General features: G+C 38.0%; 1 pseudogene; it reads left to right on the top strand.

Annotated features, from left to right (window-relative positions):
- The first annotated feature begins 829 nt into the window (after positions 1-829).
- The window catches only part of LOC114086398 (calmodulin-like), a 41,439-nt pseudogene continuing 26,095 nt past the window's right edge, over positions 830-16,173 (top strand).

Below are 16,173 nucleotides of genomic sequence, written 5' to 3'. Positions count from 1 at the left end.
TAAAAAGAGACAAAGAGGTCACTATAAAGGGATCAACTCAACAAGAAGAAAAGATGATTATGAATATATATATACTCTGTAGAAGCACCCAGTTATACAAAGCAAACATTATTCTATTTACAGGGAGAGCAAGGCTCTAACACAATAAGAGCTGGGGGTTTCAATGTCCCACTTCCATCAATGGACAGATCATCCAGACAAAAAAAATTAACAAAGAGACACTGGAGCTAAACTGTGCTATACACCAAATGGACCTCAAACACATTCAACAAAACATTTCATCCACCAGCTGCACAATAAACACACTTCTCATCAGCACATGGGACCTTTGCCAAGATAGGCCATATGTTAGGCCACAAAATGAGTCTCAACAAATTCAAACAAACTGAAATCATAACATGTATCTTCTCCCACCGCAATGGAATAAAACTGGGAAATGATAATAAGCAGAACAGTAGTCATTGTACAAATACATGGAAATTTAACACTGTTCTCATGAACAACCAATGGATCAAAATGAAGAAGTCAAGAGAGAAATTTTAAAATCCCTTGAAACAAATGAAAATGTAAACACAGCTTATGAAAACCAATGGGAGCCAGGTATGGTGGTGCATACCTATAATTCCAGCAATTCTGGAGGCTGAAGCAGGAGGATCACAATTTCAAAGCCAGCCTCAGCAACATAGCAAGACCCTGCCTCAAAATTAGGAAAAAAGGGTGGGGGGAGCTGGAGATGTGGCTCAGTGATTAATGCCCCCTGGGCTCAATCACCAGTACCAAGAGAAAAAAAGAAAAAGAAAAATTAGGGATGGTAGGAAAGTACTTCAACATGATAAAGCCTACAGATGACAAACCCATAGCCAACATCATACTAAATGGGGGAAAAGCTGAAACCATTTCCTCAACAATCAGGAACAACATAAAGATATCCACTTTTACCACTTTCAAAATACTGGAAATCTTAGAGCAAAAAGGTAAGAGAAATAAACAAAAGGTGTTCAAATAGAAAAGGAGAAGTTCGAATTACCCCTTTTTGCAGATGACATAATTTTATGTATAAAAGAATCTAAAGACTTTCCTCCAAAACTGTTAAAACTGATAAATGAAAGTTTGTGGCTAACTTGAATAACTTAGTAAACTCTGTCAATCAATCAATAAAGGGCTGGGCCTGTAGCTCAATAGTAAAGCATCCCTAGGTTCAATCCCCAGTTTTGGACAAAATTAATAAATAATGAAAATAAAAAAGAAATGATGTTTAACCTTCTTTGAGCTCTATTTGTACAAATTTATTATTAATACATAATAAATAATAAATTAACACATATGTGTTCCAAAATTTTATGGGATTCCTGGAAATCTTATGTCTTAGTACACATAAGCAGTCATAATTCTGGTTATAGTTAAATTGCTATATGGCATAGAAATAACCAAATATCCTCATTCATTATTGAACTCTTATCAAATCTTTAACCATTTTAAGTTTTGATATCACCAGTTAAAATGCTTTAGTCTGATGCATCTTCTGAAAGGTCTTCTCAAGTATCTGTAATCCAAAAGTGTTGTATCTTCAAGAAGTTCATGGAAAGGGAGAAAAAGAACTCTGACTAGAATTTTAAGACCATATCACTGGACTGAGAATTTCAGAACTTTTTAGAACTAGCCTCCTAAAACTGTTAACCCAACATTAAATAGAACAAGAATTAACTACATGGAACTGAGATGATGAGAATTATGTCTTTTTATTTAAAATATTGCTGGGTTTTTTGGTTTTGTTTTCGCAGTTTAAGGATACTTTTTTCTTCTTGGCTAATTATAGCTCACAGCAATTTGGTAAAGGGTACTTTTCGTAAACAGAATTTAAACATTTACCTTCCTCACTAACTAACCTCTCGGAATTTGGAAACGGTGTATGACTATTCCTATTTTTAAGGCAATAGAGTTATTTGCATAAATTCAATAAGAATCCTTTCTTCTTATAACAGGCCTCAATTGTAATTCCTGGTTATGTTACAAATATTTTGTCTGGAATGTTATATCTTCAGATATAACAAGACTGCTTTAAGGAACTGTGTGGAGACAACAGGAGTCCCCCGGAAAATGGACTTGGTACTTCAAGTGCATAGTTCCCTTCCAGGCTTCCTGGCCTTGCAGGTAAATATGGAATAAGACTTTATGGGGTAATCACCCCCTGGCTGTGATTTCCCCCTTTTGCATGTTAATAAATTGTACACCTTTCTCCTTTAAAAAAAAAATGTCACTTTCTGACAGACCCAGGAACCTCAAAATACCTTGGAAACCTCAAGAGGAGAGGAATTCACCTGAGTACTATAGGTAAAACCTGATGATGAGTCCTTGACTTAATTTCCAATTTTTAATGGGCTTTTGAATTTATAGTTATTATTTTTATTTTTCATTTCTTTTTTTCTTTTTTCTTCTTTTTTTCTGGTGCAGAAGATTGAATCCAGGACCATGTGTGTGATAAGCATGAGCTCTACCACTGAGCTCTACCCAAGTCCAAGAGGTTTTTTAAAAATGCCTAATCTGAGATTCCTTATTAAAAATTCCATCAAAGCACATTTTAAAAGGGCTTATATGGTCAATTACTTCTTGCTGCACTTGATGCAAATAATCAGGCCAAGTTTAGTGAGACCAAAATCTCATTTTATAAATAAATTAAGCTTACTATGATTACCTTTGATAAAATTGAAGAGACAAGAGAAAAAATAAACTATCGTGTACTTGTTATTAGATTCCAGGTTTGCTTATTATTTTTTTTGAGATTTTGTTATTTATTTGCAATTTGAGTTATATCCTGAATTCTTTCTTGCTACAGTTATTAGTCAGATTTGCATTACTACAAACAAATACCTGAGTAGTAACTGTAGTTGAAAAGGTTTATTTGGCTCACAGTTATGGAGGTTTAAGGGCCTGATGCCTGCCTGGGCTCAGTTCTGACAAGGACCTCATGGCAAATGGCAGATGGCAATAGTGAGAGCATATGTCAGAGCAAGTAGTCACATCCTGATCCAGGAATTAGAGAGAGACTGAGAGAGAAAGAGAGAACCCACAATTCCTTAGGCTCTTCTACTAGGCCTTTTCACTTAAAGGTTCTACCACTTCTCAATACCACTAACCTGGGGACCAAGCCTCCAATCTCAACAGACCCTAGGAAAATACTCAAACCACACCAAATCCCAGTATTCCATCCCTCGCTCCAAGGGTTCATGTCCATTTCACAACTCAAAAAGGATTCATTCCAGGGGCTGGAGCTGGGCCTCAGCAGTAGGGCACTTGCCCAGCACATATGAGGCTCTGGATTCAATTCTTAGCACCACATATAAATAAATAAAATAAAGGTCTATCAACAACTGAAAAAAAATTTAAAAAAAAATTCATTCCATCCCCAAGAGCCAAACAGCCTGAGCTATTGCAGTATTGATTAAAAAGTCCACGTTCAAAATGATCTGCTAACCTAATGTATCTCACCTAAACTAGGAGAGTCTTTAGGAACCAACTTTCTTTTTTTCTTTTTCTTTTTTTTATTTTTTTGGTACTGAAGGTTGAACCCAGGGACACTTAACCACTGAGCCCTTTTTTGTATTCTATTGAAACATGGTCTCACATAGTTGCTTAGGACCCCACTAAGTTACTAAGGCAGGCTTTGAACTCACAATCCTCCTGCCTTAGGCTTCCAAGCTGATAGGATTACAGGTGTGTGCCAGGGCATCCGGATTAGAAAGTAACTTTCAAAGTTGCCTCCAGGTCACTGTAAAAGAATCATTTCTGTATGGAGGCACTCCCCCTGTGGGTTGAAAATCAACTTTCATCTCTGTTTGGCAGGCAGATAATATATATAAACAAATAAATCTCTCTCTCTCTCTCTCTCTCTCTATATATATATATATATACACACACACACACACACACACACACACACACAAGCGCGCGCGATTCTCCAGAAGAATATACACAATCCCTTGGTATCTGCGGAGGATGGTTCCAGAACCCCCCCACACACAGACCCACAGATACCAAAATCCATGGATGTTAAATTCCCTTGTATATGACATAATAATATTTGCGTATAACCTATGCAAACTCTCCCATTTACTTTTTTTTTTTTTAATCTCCTTTGGTACTGGTGGTTGAACCCAGGGGTACTTTACCACTGACTATATCCAGAGCCTTTTTTTTTTTTTGAGATGAAGTTTCACTAAGTTTCTGAGTCTGGATTCAAATGAGATTCTCCTGTCTCCCGAGTTGCTGGGATTAGTCATGCATCACCATGCCCAACTCTCCTATATTCTCAAATCATCTTTAGATTACTGATAATACCTAGTGCAATGTAAAAGATATATATATATATTTTTTTTTAATGTATGTTTTTGGTACTGGGAATTGAACCCAGGAGTGCTTAACCACTGAGCCACGTCCCCAGCCCTTTTTATATTTTATTTAGAGACAGGGTCTTGCTGAGTTGTAAATGCCTCGGTAATCGCTGAGGCTGGCTTTGAACTCTCAATCCTCCTGCCTAAGCCTCCCAAGTTGCTGGGATTTCAGGTGTGTGCCACCACAGCAATAAACACAATGTTTCTTTTAATTTTTTCTTTTTTAGTTTTCAATGGACCTTTGTTTTATTCATTTATATGCTGAGATGCTGAGAATCAAACCCAATGCCTCATATATGCTAGGCAAGCACTCTGCCACTGAGCTACAACCTGGGCCCCAAGAGACACAATTTTTAAAAGACATTTTTTATCTGTGTTTAATTGGATCTACGGATGTGGAAACTGTGGTCACCAGGGGCTAGCAGTATCTCTAAGTAGTGGGATTATAAATAATTCAAGTTTTTATTCTTGCTTACTTGTATTTCCCAAATATTCTACAAAATATATTGTATTTCTTCAATATTAAAGAGAAATTTTAAGTCAGTTTTTTCTATATAATTGATTTTTAAAGTTCCATGCATGAAATATCAGATTCAGCATCAAGATCACTAAGGTGAGGTTAGCGAATTAGCTCCGTGGTGAAGCTCTCACCTAGCACACAGAAAGCCCTAGATTCAATCCTTGGCATTGGAGGAGACACTGGATCATTAAGGAAGAGGCATTTTTGATGGTAACAGGCAGTTGGGCTCATCTCTTTCCTGAGTTTAACCAAGCTTGGTGCCTTCTTAGACCATTCTTCCTCTTGAAATGTTCCCTATTGTGCCTTTCTAAACCCCTTTCAACCTTCAAAGCTCAACCCAATTCTAGGCACCCTGCTGGGGTTATTCTAGCTCACGTTATACTTAGGCATATGTTAATTCTTTCCTGGTTTCCTGTCTCTTCATTTCAATCAGACCATAAGCACCCCAAGGGTAAAACTCTTGGATTCTTTATAGTGCCTTATACTCCTTTCTTCTTCTTCTTTTAATATTTTTTTTAGTTGTAGTTGGACACAATACCTTTACCTTATTATTATTATTATTTTAATGTGATGCTGAGGATCAAACCCAGTGCCTCGCACATGTTAGGTGAGAGCTTTACCGCTGAGCCACAACCCCAGCCCCTCATTTGCTCTTAAATGAGATAACAAAAGTGAAATGATGCCTGCCATACTGTAGATAGTTAATAAATGCTTGTTACACCTGAGAGGATAAATTGTCAACTCAAAGTTAACAAATGAGGGAGAAAATAATCACTCATTAGTAGATAAGGCAAGAGCAAGATCATTAGGCAACTGGGAACCAGCACCCCTGCCGGTGATGGCTGTGACAGATTTCACTGGAAGGAATGGAACACCAGATACAGAATGAAGCAAACATTTTTCAACTCACTAAAAGTCAGTAAGGATGTTTTGGATTAATCCAGTCTTCACACAAGAAACACCTTCAAACTACTTTACATTGAAAGAACATTTCGCCTTCAGCAATGATGGGACTACACTTGCAATAGCATCATCATATATGTATGAAATGGATGACACGGAACATCCTGAAGATGGTATCTTCATTCGCCAAGTGACAGATGCAGAAACAAAACCCAAGTCCACCTAATCATCTTGTGAAAATGGTTTCTCTATGGCAAGCTTTGTTTGCTTCCTACAAATACATGCTTATCCCCTAAGGGATGTGTTAGAGTCATTGTGGACATGTTATTTAGTATGTGAATTTGTTTGTTTGTTTGTTTGTTTTTCTTACAAGAAATTTGCCTGTTTACTTTTTAGTAGTTTGTTTAGGATGAGGAGTCTGTGCTCTTACGCAGTAGTGTGAAGAATTCCTCCCATCTTCCCCCAAGTAAGCTCAGTTGCTGTTTATGAGCAGTTCCAGCTTTTTTTGTAGTATAATCTAAACCTGTTATTTCCCTGTTGTATAATAAATCAGATTTGGAACAAAAAAGAAAGAAAGAAAAGAAAGAACATTTCGATTATCTAACTCAGTTTATTTGCTAATTTGGGGTTTAATTTAATAGGCCTTTGTATTTTGTCTATGGATCACTCTGTGTACACCATCTGCCTCCAAAGGAGATAGTTTAAAGTTGATGTTTCCTAAAGACTTTTTAAGAAAACTGTTTCGTGTCTTTCTAGTTGACTTTTTAACAAGCTAGCAGGACACACCTGTAAGGCAGACTTTCTGGGATGTTTCTGCTCAAATTCATTCATTTGTCTACCTGCTCTAAAATCTGAATGACCTTGATTGGGAATCAAAGTGATTTATTCTGTGCTTTGGGACAAGGCTTAGAAGGCACATCCCCAGAAGATAGCAAAAGCATTCACAGGGGACATAGCTCCATGGCAAATCCTATGCCTCAGGTTGCAAGACCCTGAGTTCAACCCCCAGCACCAGGAGGGAAATAAAGCACTTACAGTAATTAAACGTATCCTAAAATATTCTCTTTCCAGGTACTCTCCTCTCTGTTCCTCATCTTCATTACCATGTACTCAGAGATGACTCACAAATTTACATCTGCAGCCCAGGACATTGTCTCCTCATGTTTCAAACCTGATTGTACAGCTGGAAATTTTTCTTGTCCTCCTGGGGTTCTCAGGAGGCTGGCTGGGTGTGGTGGCACATGCTTGTAATCTCAGCAGCTCAGGAGGCCAAGGCAGGAGGATTGTGAGTTCAAAACCAGCCTCAGCAAAAACGAGATGCTAAGCAACTCATCGAGACCCTGTCTCTAAATAAAATACAAAATAGGGCTGGGGATGTGGCTCACTGTTTGAGTGCCCCTGAATCCAATCCCTGAAACTCACCCACCCCCCAAAAAAGATGCCCAAGCTTCACATAAATTCATGCTTTTCTTCCCCCTACAACCACCAATACTCCTCAGCTGGTGTCTTTCTCTGGTCACCTGTCTCAAAGTCGTCTCTTGAACAAGCTTGAAACTCAGATGTCATCTATGACAACTCTTTCTCCCTCACCACCATGCCATTCTGTTGAAACTCTGCCTTCTCCTCCGTTCTCCACCTCCTTTAGTCAAAGTTGTCTATTCTAATAAGCTCTTAAGTGGTCTACCTAGATCCCTCCTAACCTTACTCCAACTCATGTACCATATTAGAGCAGAAGCAAAAAAAAGAAAGAAAAAAATGCAGCTTGCATCCCACTCCTGACCCTCCACTATCATAGATCTTTTGCACGGGCTGTTTTCCAAACTTTAAATGCTCTTTCCTCTGTAATAATTCCAACTTTTTGACATTTCTGATCAAGCATTGGTTTCCTGAGAAACTTTCCTTGGCTTTTAGACAAGGTCAAATTCCCCTGTCTCCTACACCTTGTATGTCTCCTTCTTATGCTCATTCACTTGGGATTTGACATATATTTGTGTTATTATATTGTCTCACTCACTAGTCTAAGCCATAAAAGCATAGATTATGTCTGATTTATGTTCCTCATTGTATCCAAAAACCTAGCACAGTGTCTGCTATATAGTAGTTGCTTGAGAAATATTTACAAGGTGAATAAAAGCATACATAAAATGCAAATAAGAAACATTAAATTCTTTACCAAGAACAAGTTTCGGTGACAGATTCCAGGAAGATAAAGTATTTTCTTGAATAAAAGAACATATGAAAAAATGCCTGGCACACAGTAGATGCACAATTTTGCAAAAGTCATCACCTTTATAACTTTCAGAGGGCCAATATATGCAAGCTGTTCCTCTGTTTATGGAGAGCAAAACCAAAGCAATGTAATTTGCTTCCAGGATGCTAATAATGAACTGTTGCTTTTTGTCTGTTTCTGCTTCCTAAACATTCTTTGCTTTGTGTAAATTTACTGTGACCACACAAGACATCAGGCCAAATGAAGGAAAAAGTTGCAAGGATTTCCACTTTGCAAGTTGGGTAGGATGCTTTGAAGGGACAAAGTATAGGTCTCCCCATTAAATAGATGCCCAGCTGTCTAGTCTTAAGGTTCAGATAAAGACTGTTTTCTAGAAAGGGAATTATCTCTAAATACAGGTCAGAGAATTCAGGACTTCAAGTTTAGTTTCCTCTGTGTGTGAATGAGAATCAAAGGAATAGAAGATAAAGTGTCTATTCTGCATGAGTTCACTTAAGGACACATCCCAATAAGGAAGAGCTGTGAGGCGTATGATTGTTTTATAAAGCGGTGTGAAGAGAATTGTTTGGCACTGTATGGGTATGACAGACTCACAACAATTCATTTCTTTAAATATAAATCCCCAAATCACCCCATCTAAAATTATGTTTCCTACCAAAATTGAAACTACACAGAGAAATGAGCATAGGCCTGGGGGTATCTCCCTCAGCTCTCTTGAGATAAATATTTGCTCTTTCATTTGTAAGAATCCTGATCAAGACAATTCTGGTGCCTGTCCCATTTCTCTTGACACTAATTAACACTGTGGCTCTCACAGGATCTCAGTTCTTCACATAGAAAATGACAAGGTTCTTACGTTTAAGTCCTTAAAGGCCCTTCCAGTTCTGAATCCTCTGATTCAGGCCTGAATTCCTGCCAACGGATTAGAGTAGTAAGTCACCTGGGTGGTTTGTCAGTTGTGTGAGTATTTAGCAAAGAGGTTCCCTCCTCCTGGTAAGGGTGCATTCATGGGAGGGATTCCATGTCACCTTACTAAAGGGAGCAGAGGATAAACCTACCCTTTCGTCACAGGGGCATTAGTAGCCTCCAGGTGGAAGCTGACTGGATAAGTGTTGGCCCAGCCTGCACTGCCCAGATTTCCCCTCCTCCTGCAGCCTCCTCAGCATGCAGGCTCTGGCCTCACCGGCCCCTCCTATAGCACTGACCTACATGATTCAACTGGAGAAATCCAAGACCCTTAGGTTTACAGAGCAACCCTCCATGCATTTAAACAAAAAAGTATTCTCTCAAGGAAACTTCTAGCAGGGTTATTCCACAAAGGAGATGTCTATACTAGAAGGACTTTTACAAATAGGAGGCATAAGTTCAAGCTTCCTCAATCACTTTCTGCTTCCTTCTCTAGCAGAGAGGAGAAACAAACAAAAAAACTTCTTTTTTAACCTTTCCACATGAGGCACCTTGTCCCTATAGAAGGATGTACCTTGGGCAGGAAGACCAATGTCCACTTCTTGGTCTACAGAAAAGTTTTGTTTGTTCAACTACTCATCCAGAAAAAGATTATAAATTTAATTTCTTTGCCTTGTTTTACAGATGATAAATCTGCAGTCTTGGTCCAGGATATATATTTTTTTAATTTTACACCAAATAGAATATGTCAAACTAATTTTCAAATTTAATACCTATCACTACACCATCTCTAAAAATGTAGCAAAATATAATCTGGTTAAGACTAATACTGTAAATCGAGATGTGTACTTGGCTATAATAAACATTTGTCATTTCTTGAACAAACTTTTCATCAACTCCTTTCTGAATAGTATTGGTGTTAGTTGAGTCCAAAATTGACTTTAACCTTAGGACAAATGAAAAAAATAATGATTTTTCTGTGTTGAAAGTCCACAATATGAGCTCATCCTTTTAGTATCCAGGCCTATAGGCTTATCTTGAATATTTTTAGCCTAAGCCAATCTCTCAATATTTATTTTGAGTATGTAAATAACACAGGTTCCTTCTGGTAATGCTATCTACACTCTGAATAAGCAGGGGCTGATCATCCACTGTTGTCATTGGTGTCTAGAGGGTTGTAGTTCAAGCCTCCTGGGAGTCCACTGGATTCATTAAGAATAACACAAGGAGAATGACGCTTATAATTAACTGACAGACAGCTTGCCACCCTTTTGGAAGTTCTCAAAAGCCAAATGCTTCAAACACATGCTCATAATTGTTTATTCGTTGGTCAGTTTGCAAGGCACATCTTAGTTTGCTCAAAATAAGATGGCATTTTTTTTTCACATTTTAAATTTGAGTTACAATACCTCTAAGCTAAACACAGAATGTGTACATAGATACATAAGCCATTTGCATCATAGCACCATCATGAATACAAGTCAACAAGTAGCAACTTTTGTTATAGGAGAATTGCTACTAATGTTGAAAATACTTGAATCCCACCAAATAAAAAGATTATTTCCCTTGTAAGGCAAATTGTGTGCTTCAGCAATGGTGAGTCATAAATGATCCTTTCAAATTCCTTAAGATTTGGGGGAATATGATGATTAAAGTTCTATGTGCTCTCTGGCCTTCTCATTTACCACATTGTAGATTAAATCTTCTAATATGGTTTTGACCATCTTTGCCTCTCTTCTGACTCTATGTACTATTTTTATATAGTGAATTTGTTGACAATTTGATACCCAAAATCCGATGCCTGTTTTCATCTATCTCCATAGTAACTACATTCTGAACACTGTAAAACATTAGACCAAAGACAAAAACATATAGGTAGGAAGAAATTATTTCCTAGGAAATTAGCCTAGTATATTTGAGCTAGCCTGGTATATTTGATACTGATTCCATCCTCAGCCTCTTTGTAATGGAATTAATTGATGGTGCCCTTTCAATCACTCTTTCTGTAGAAATGCCATGAAGTAGATGTGTCAAATTGTGGATCATCCTGAAGGACTGCTCAAGATATAATGGTAAAAACAAATAATTGCTTAGACTTAAGTCCAAAGGGAAGGCAAAGAAAGAGATCAGGCAGAGCTTCCCCAAAAGGAGCAAAATTATTACTTCCACCAAGGGAATAATTCCCTTACCCAGCAGGAAACTCACTGGAACTCCCCTGAGTCATTTGCAAATGCTGTTGTTATAGATGTGACATCAACTCACATCCCCAATCATAATCCCATAAATTTTCAATGTGAACTTTCAGTCCCATATGATGATTTTATGGGCCTGCATGTCTTCTAGATAGTTAAAGATGACAGACTCTACAATGATATTTAACCAAGGAACAGTAAGCCTACGGATCCCTCTCTGGGAGGACTGACCACAACAGCACAGTAACTTACATGTTTATATGCCAGTTTCCCCAGCACCCATCATTATAATGTCCAGGTGTTATAACACATCAAATATTACAACACGAGAGATTGCCAAAGACTTACGCAAACTACAGTCATGTATGTTCTCAATGGCAAATGATTCAGATAATTAAAATAAAAACAAAGTTTGTAAACTGAACCTAATATGAAAGAAGACAAATGAACTTTCCTTTGTAGGAAAAAAAAAAAGATTGTGGCCTAGAATCATGGAATCCTATAGTTGGAAAGTGCCTTAGAGATCATCTAGTTCAGCCACCCACCTGATACAGAAATTTTTTCTACCTTGTTCTTGATCACACGTTTAGAGTCAGCCCCAAGAACTTACAGAGGCCCTACTTGTTCTTGACAAGTGTCCATTCAACCTCTCCTGGCTCGTGTCCAGTGCCCAAACGCACACCATCACAACTGAGTCAATATTTGCTTTGCTGAAATTTCCACACATTGAGTCTGCTGTCCTCTACAGCTTTTAAATAAGTTCTTCCCCTCCCTATACTAGATCAGTTGGCTGTTTAAAATATGTAATAATAATAATAATAATAACAACAACATCTATTGAGTTCTTTCTATATGTTAGACATTGAACTAGGTGTTTTAGATGAGCTATTTTATTTATGCTCTGATTGATTTTGAGCATAAAATCTGGAACCACAATGTCTGAATTAGAACTCCAATTCTGCCATTTATTAGTTGTAAACTTTGGACAAGTCATTTACCCTCTCTGTGCTTCAGTTTCTCAACTGTCCATAATAGTAACACCTACCTCATAGAGTGTGAAGATTAAACACCATCATATAGCTGGGTGTGAAGAGGCATAACTGTAATCCCAGCGGCTCAGGAGGCTGACGCAGGAAGATCACACGTTTAGAGTCAGCCCCAAGAACTTATGGAGGCCCTAAGCAACTTAGTGAGACCTGTCTTAAAATAAAGAGAGGTTGGAGACGTGACTTAGTGGTTAAGCACCCCTGGGTTCAATTCTCAGTATCCAAAAAAAATTATTTTTAGCATATAATAAAAACTTCATGTTATTCTGTTTTTATTTTTGTTTTGCTTTTTTCAGTGCTAGAGATGGAACGCAGGGCTTCATGCAGGCTAAAGCAAACACTTAGATACATTAAAATGGTTTATTTAAGACAAGGCTAGTGGTGCACACCTGTAATCCCAGCAGCTCAGGAGCTGCATCAGGAGAATTGAGAGTTCAAAGCTAGCCCCAGCAACTTAGCAAGGCCCTAAGCAACTTAGTGAGACCCTGTCTCTAAATTTAAAAAATTAAAAGGACTTGGAATGTGGCTTAGTGGTTAAGTGCCCCTGAGTTCAATCCCCAGTACCAATAAATAAATTTTAAAAATAGTTTATTTAAGCATTTATGAACCACACAGCACAAGATCCCAAGAATTCAGGCCTCCACCAAGAAAGAGAGAGGGAAAACTTTTGACAAGACTTTTGGAGAAGAAAGACACAGAAAATATTTGATTGACTAAAGGGGAAAGTCCATATTTAGAAGCTAGTTGGTAGGTTCCAATTAGTAAAGGTTTTTAGTTAGTAGCTTCTGATAGATTAAGCTTAAGTTACATTTCTCTTGGCCAGGATTATTTACTGGTTTGCTTTCTAAAGGAACTCAAAACTCCAGAGCCACTTCACCCTAATAGCTTCCCAATTCATCTTTTTAAGAGCTTGGAAGGAAAACTTGGAGAAACTCTACCCAAATAGAAAGTTTTGTTAAAACATCATATCATTGGCTCACATCAAAAAATATATTTTAACATTTATATAGTAGAATACTATATAGTAATTAAAATGAACTCAAACTTTATGTATCAATATGAATAAATATTGAGGAAAAAAGCAAGTTTCAGAAAGATATTATGTATATATAGTGTATATATACTATATATATATGTATATATATATATATATATATATATATATATAGTATGGAGATACTACATATCTCCATTTATATAAATTTTAAAACCACAAACTACATTTCACTTGTTTTGGTCACAAATATAACATATAAATGTGACTATGGTTTAAATATTTAGATGAGGGCTAGGGGTATAGCATGTGCAAGGCCCTGGGCTTGATTCTCAGCACTAAATAAATAAATAAATAAATATACATTTGGATGAGAGTGACAAACACCAAATGAATCTAGTAATTACCTCTGTGTCTAGGAGGGCAACGTCACCAGGGAGAAATTACTTCTTAAATTCACTGGATAGTAAAGTGGCTTTTTTTTTTTTCCAAAAATTTTTGAGAGGTGGTATTGGGGATTAAACCACGGGCCCTACACCTGCTAGGCAAGTGCTCTTCCACTGAACTGCAATCCCAACCCATAGTGGCTATTTTAAATTATATCCTACTAGTGATTCTCAGCATACCTGAGGAGGTTATTAAAAATACAGGTGGTTGCCTCCCACCACTATGGATTCAGATTCATTTGATCTAGACTAGAACCTGAGCATCAGTACTCTGCAAAATTCCTCAGTTGATTCTCATGAACAGTCAGAGTGGAGAGCTAGTGTATTTTTTGGTATATCTAAAATAGATAAGAACACTGAGTGTCATGGCACAGTGCCCATAGTCCAGCTACTTTGGAGATAGGAAGATCATTTGAGGCCGGCAGTTCCAGACCACTGTGAGCAACATAGTGAGACAACTCCCGCACCCCACCCCCACCAATCAAGAAGAGAGGGAGAGAGGAAGGAAGGAAGAAAAGAATGATGTAAAGATAATTAAAGCTGGCCTTTATTATTGATATGTTGGTTTAGTAATAAAAATTTTTAAAAGATTTAAACACTATGTCTTGAAGTCTCTATCTAAGTAAAATGAGAGAACCCTACAACTCTCCAAGCCCAGATATCTGTGAGATCTCTGCTATCCACACCAGAAAGAACCTGCCATGTGCATTATGCAAGAGTGGAAACCAAGCCCAAACGGATCAGGGCAGCAGTACTGTTTAAACTGTCCGGCCAGCTACAGCACAACAGAAAACAACACCCCCACAGTATTGTTTTCCATGAGGGGTGAATTTCACAAGTGCTCCCTTGTCTAGGAAGACTTTGACGCTCATGGCTTCTCTCCTCTGGGCCTCTCTCTGACTGTAATGAAGAAAAGAAGAAAGAGAAGCCGATCTGTCACATCTCCACCAGGCCCACTTGTCAAATTTCCATGATGCCAGGCCAGCAGTTACGGTGGCAGGATCACCCTGTGGACAAACTCAGAAGATAACCCACTGCTTCTGAGGCAGTCTGCCCTGAAGATGGTCTTGAAACCTTGAGCAGAAGCCAAAGGAAATTTAACAGCCAAGCGCTGGCCCTTGGTTAACCAGAGAAGGAAGGAGCCCAGAAGTATTGAGGACAGGTACATCCTACCCACTCAGCAACTACTGGCCCTCTCAGCCTCTCTCCTCTGCTTCTTACCTTGGACACTTTGCCATCAGCTTCTGTCTTTGCACTTATTATTATCTCCAAGTTTTCTTTAGATACAGACAGGGGAAGTTTGGAGAAGGTCTAAGGCAAAGATGAAGCAAAAAAAAAAAAAATGGGGATTGGGGGGGACTAGATATTGAACCCAGGGGTGCTTTACCACTGAGCTACATCCCTAGTCCTTTTTATTTTTTTATTTTAAGATAGCGTCTCACTAAGTTGCTGAGGGTTTTGCTAAATTGTTGAGGCTGGCCTCAAGCCTGTGATTCTCCTGCCTCGGCCTCCTCCACAGTCACTATGATTACAGGTACCGCCACGTCCAGCTAAGAGGTACCTTTTGTACCAGGAAAGAATAATGAAATAAATAAAATGTAGAAATAATTGGGAAAGAAATAATTAAAAGAATAGCCTTTATGGATTGAACTATTTCCATAGCAAGTTAAAATTAGTTTCTCTCATAGAGGACAGAAATGCCTTCGCTGGCAGAAAAACCAGTAGCTCACTCTTATACTGTTTATTACACAATTTGCCATCAGTGGAACCTGCAAGTTCAGACAGGATGTTTAACACTTTAGGTCTTCTTAGTTCACCAGCATACCAGATGGTGGGAATATTTTTGCTAAGAGACTTGGAAATCCACTGGGTGACGGAGCAATCATAGGATTACAAAGAAAAGGGACAAACATATGAAGGAAATAAGCACTGCTGAAATTCATTTCTATTAAAGAACACAAGATTTTCATTTTTGTTTATTTTTTTGTGGTGCTGGGGATTGAACCAAGGGCCTCCCTCATGCTAGGTAAGTACTCTACCACTTGAGTCACACTCCCAGCTCTCAAGATTTTAAAAGCGGAATATTTCATTCAAATATTCCGACTAAGAGGGTTAAAACAGTGCCTTGTTAAAACCAGTGACTATTTTTTCTCAAAAAATGGAATTTTTGCCACTGAGTGGTTCCTTTGGTCCTTTTGTCAAAAGATATTCATTTGTAAAGGTTCAGAGAAAAGGCCTCTCAATTTCCTCTAGACTAGAAGAACAGTCCTGAATTCTGTGGCTTCACAGACAGATGCGCATGTAAACAAACGTGGGCAGAAGCAGGAAGGTTAGGAACTGCTATTATCCTGGCATGCATTTTTTCCCCCTCTCCAGAGCTAATCATCTTAACATCAGAAACAAAAGCCGAGGAATTAAGCTCTGTTCCAAGAACAGTTAATAATATTAATTACATCGGTGATAAACTCAGAAACAACAAAGAAAAATTAATCCAGGATATTATTGAAAAGGCAGTGTTTGTCAGATAGAAAATACCTCAATAACAAGA

The sequence above is a fragment of the Marmota flaviventris genome, chromosome 5 (assembly GCF_047511675.1).
Source record: "Marmota flaviventris isolate mMarFla1 chromosome 5, mMarFla1.hap1, whole genome shotgun sequence".
Classification (NCBI taxonomy): domain Eukaryota; kingdom Metazoa; phylum Chordata; class Mammalia; order Rodentia; family Sciuridae; genus Marmota; species Marmota flaviventris.
This window is presented reverse-complemented; position numbering and strand designations above follow the sequence as displayed.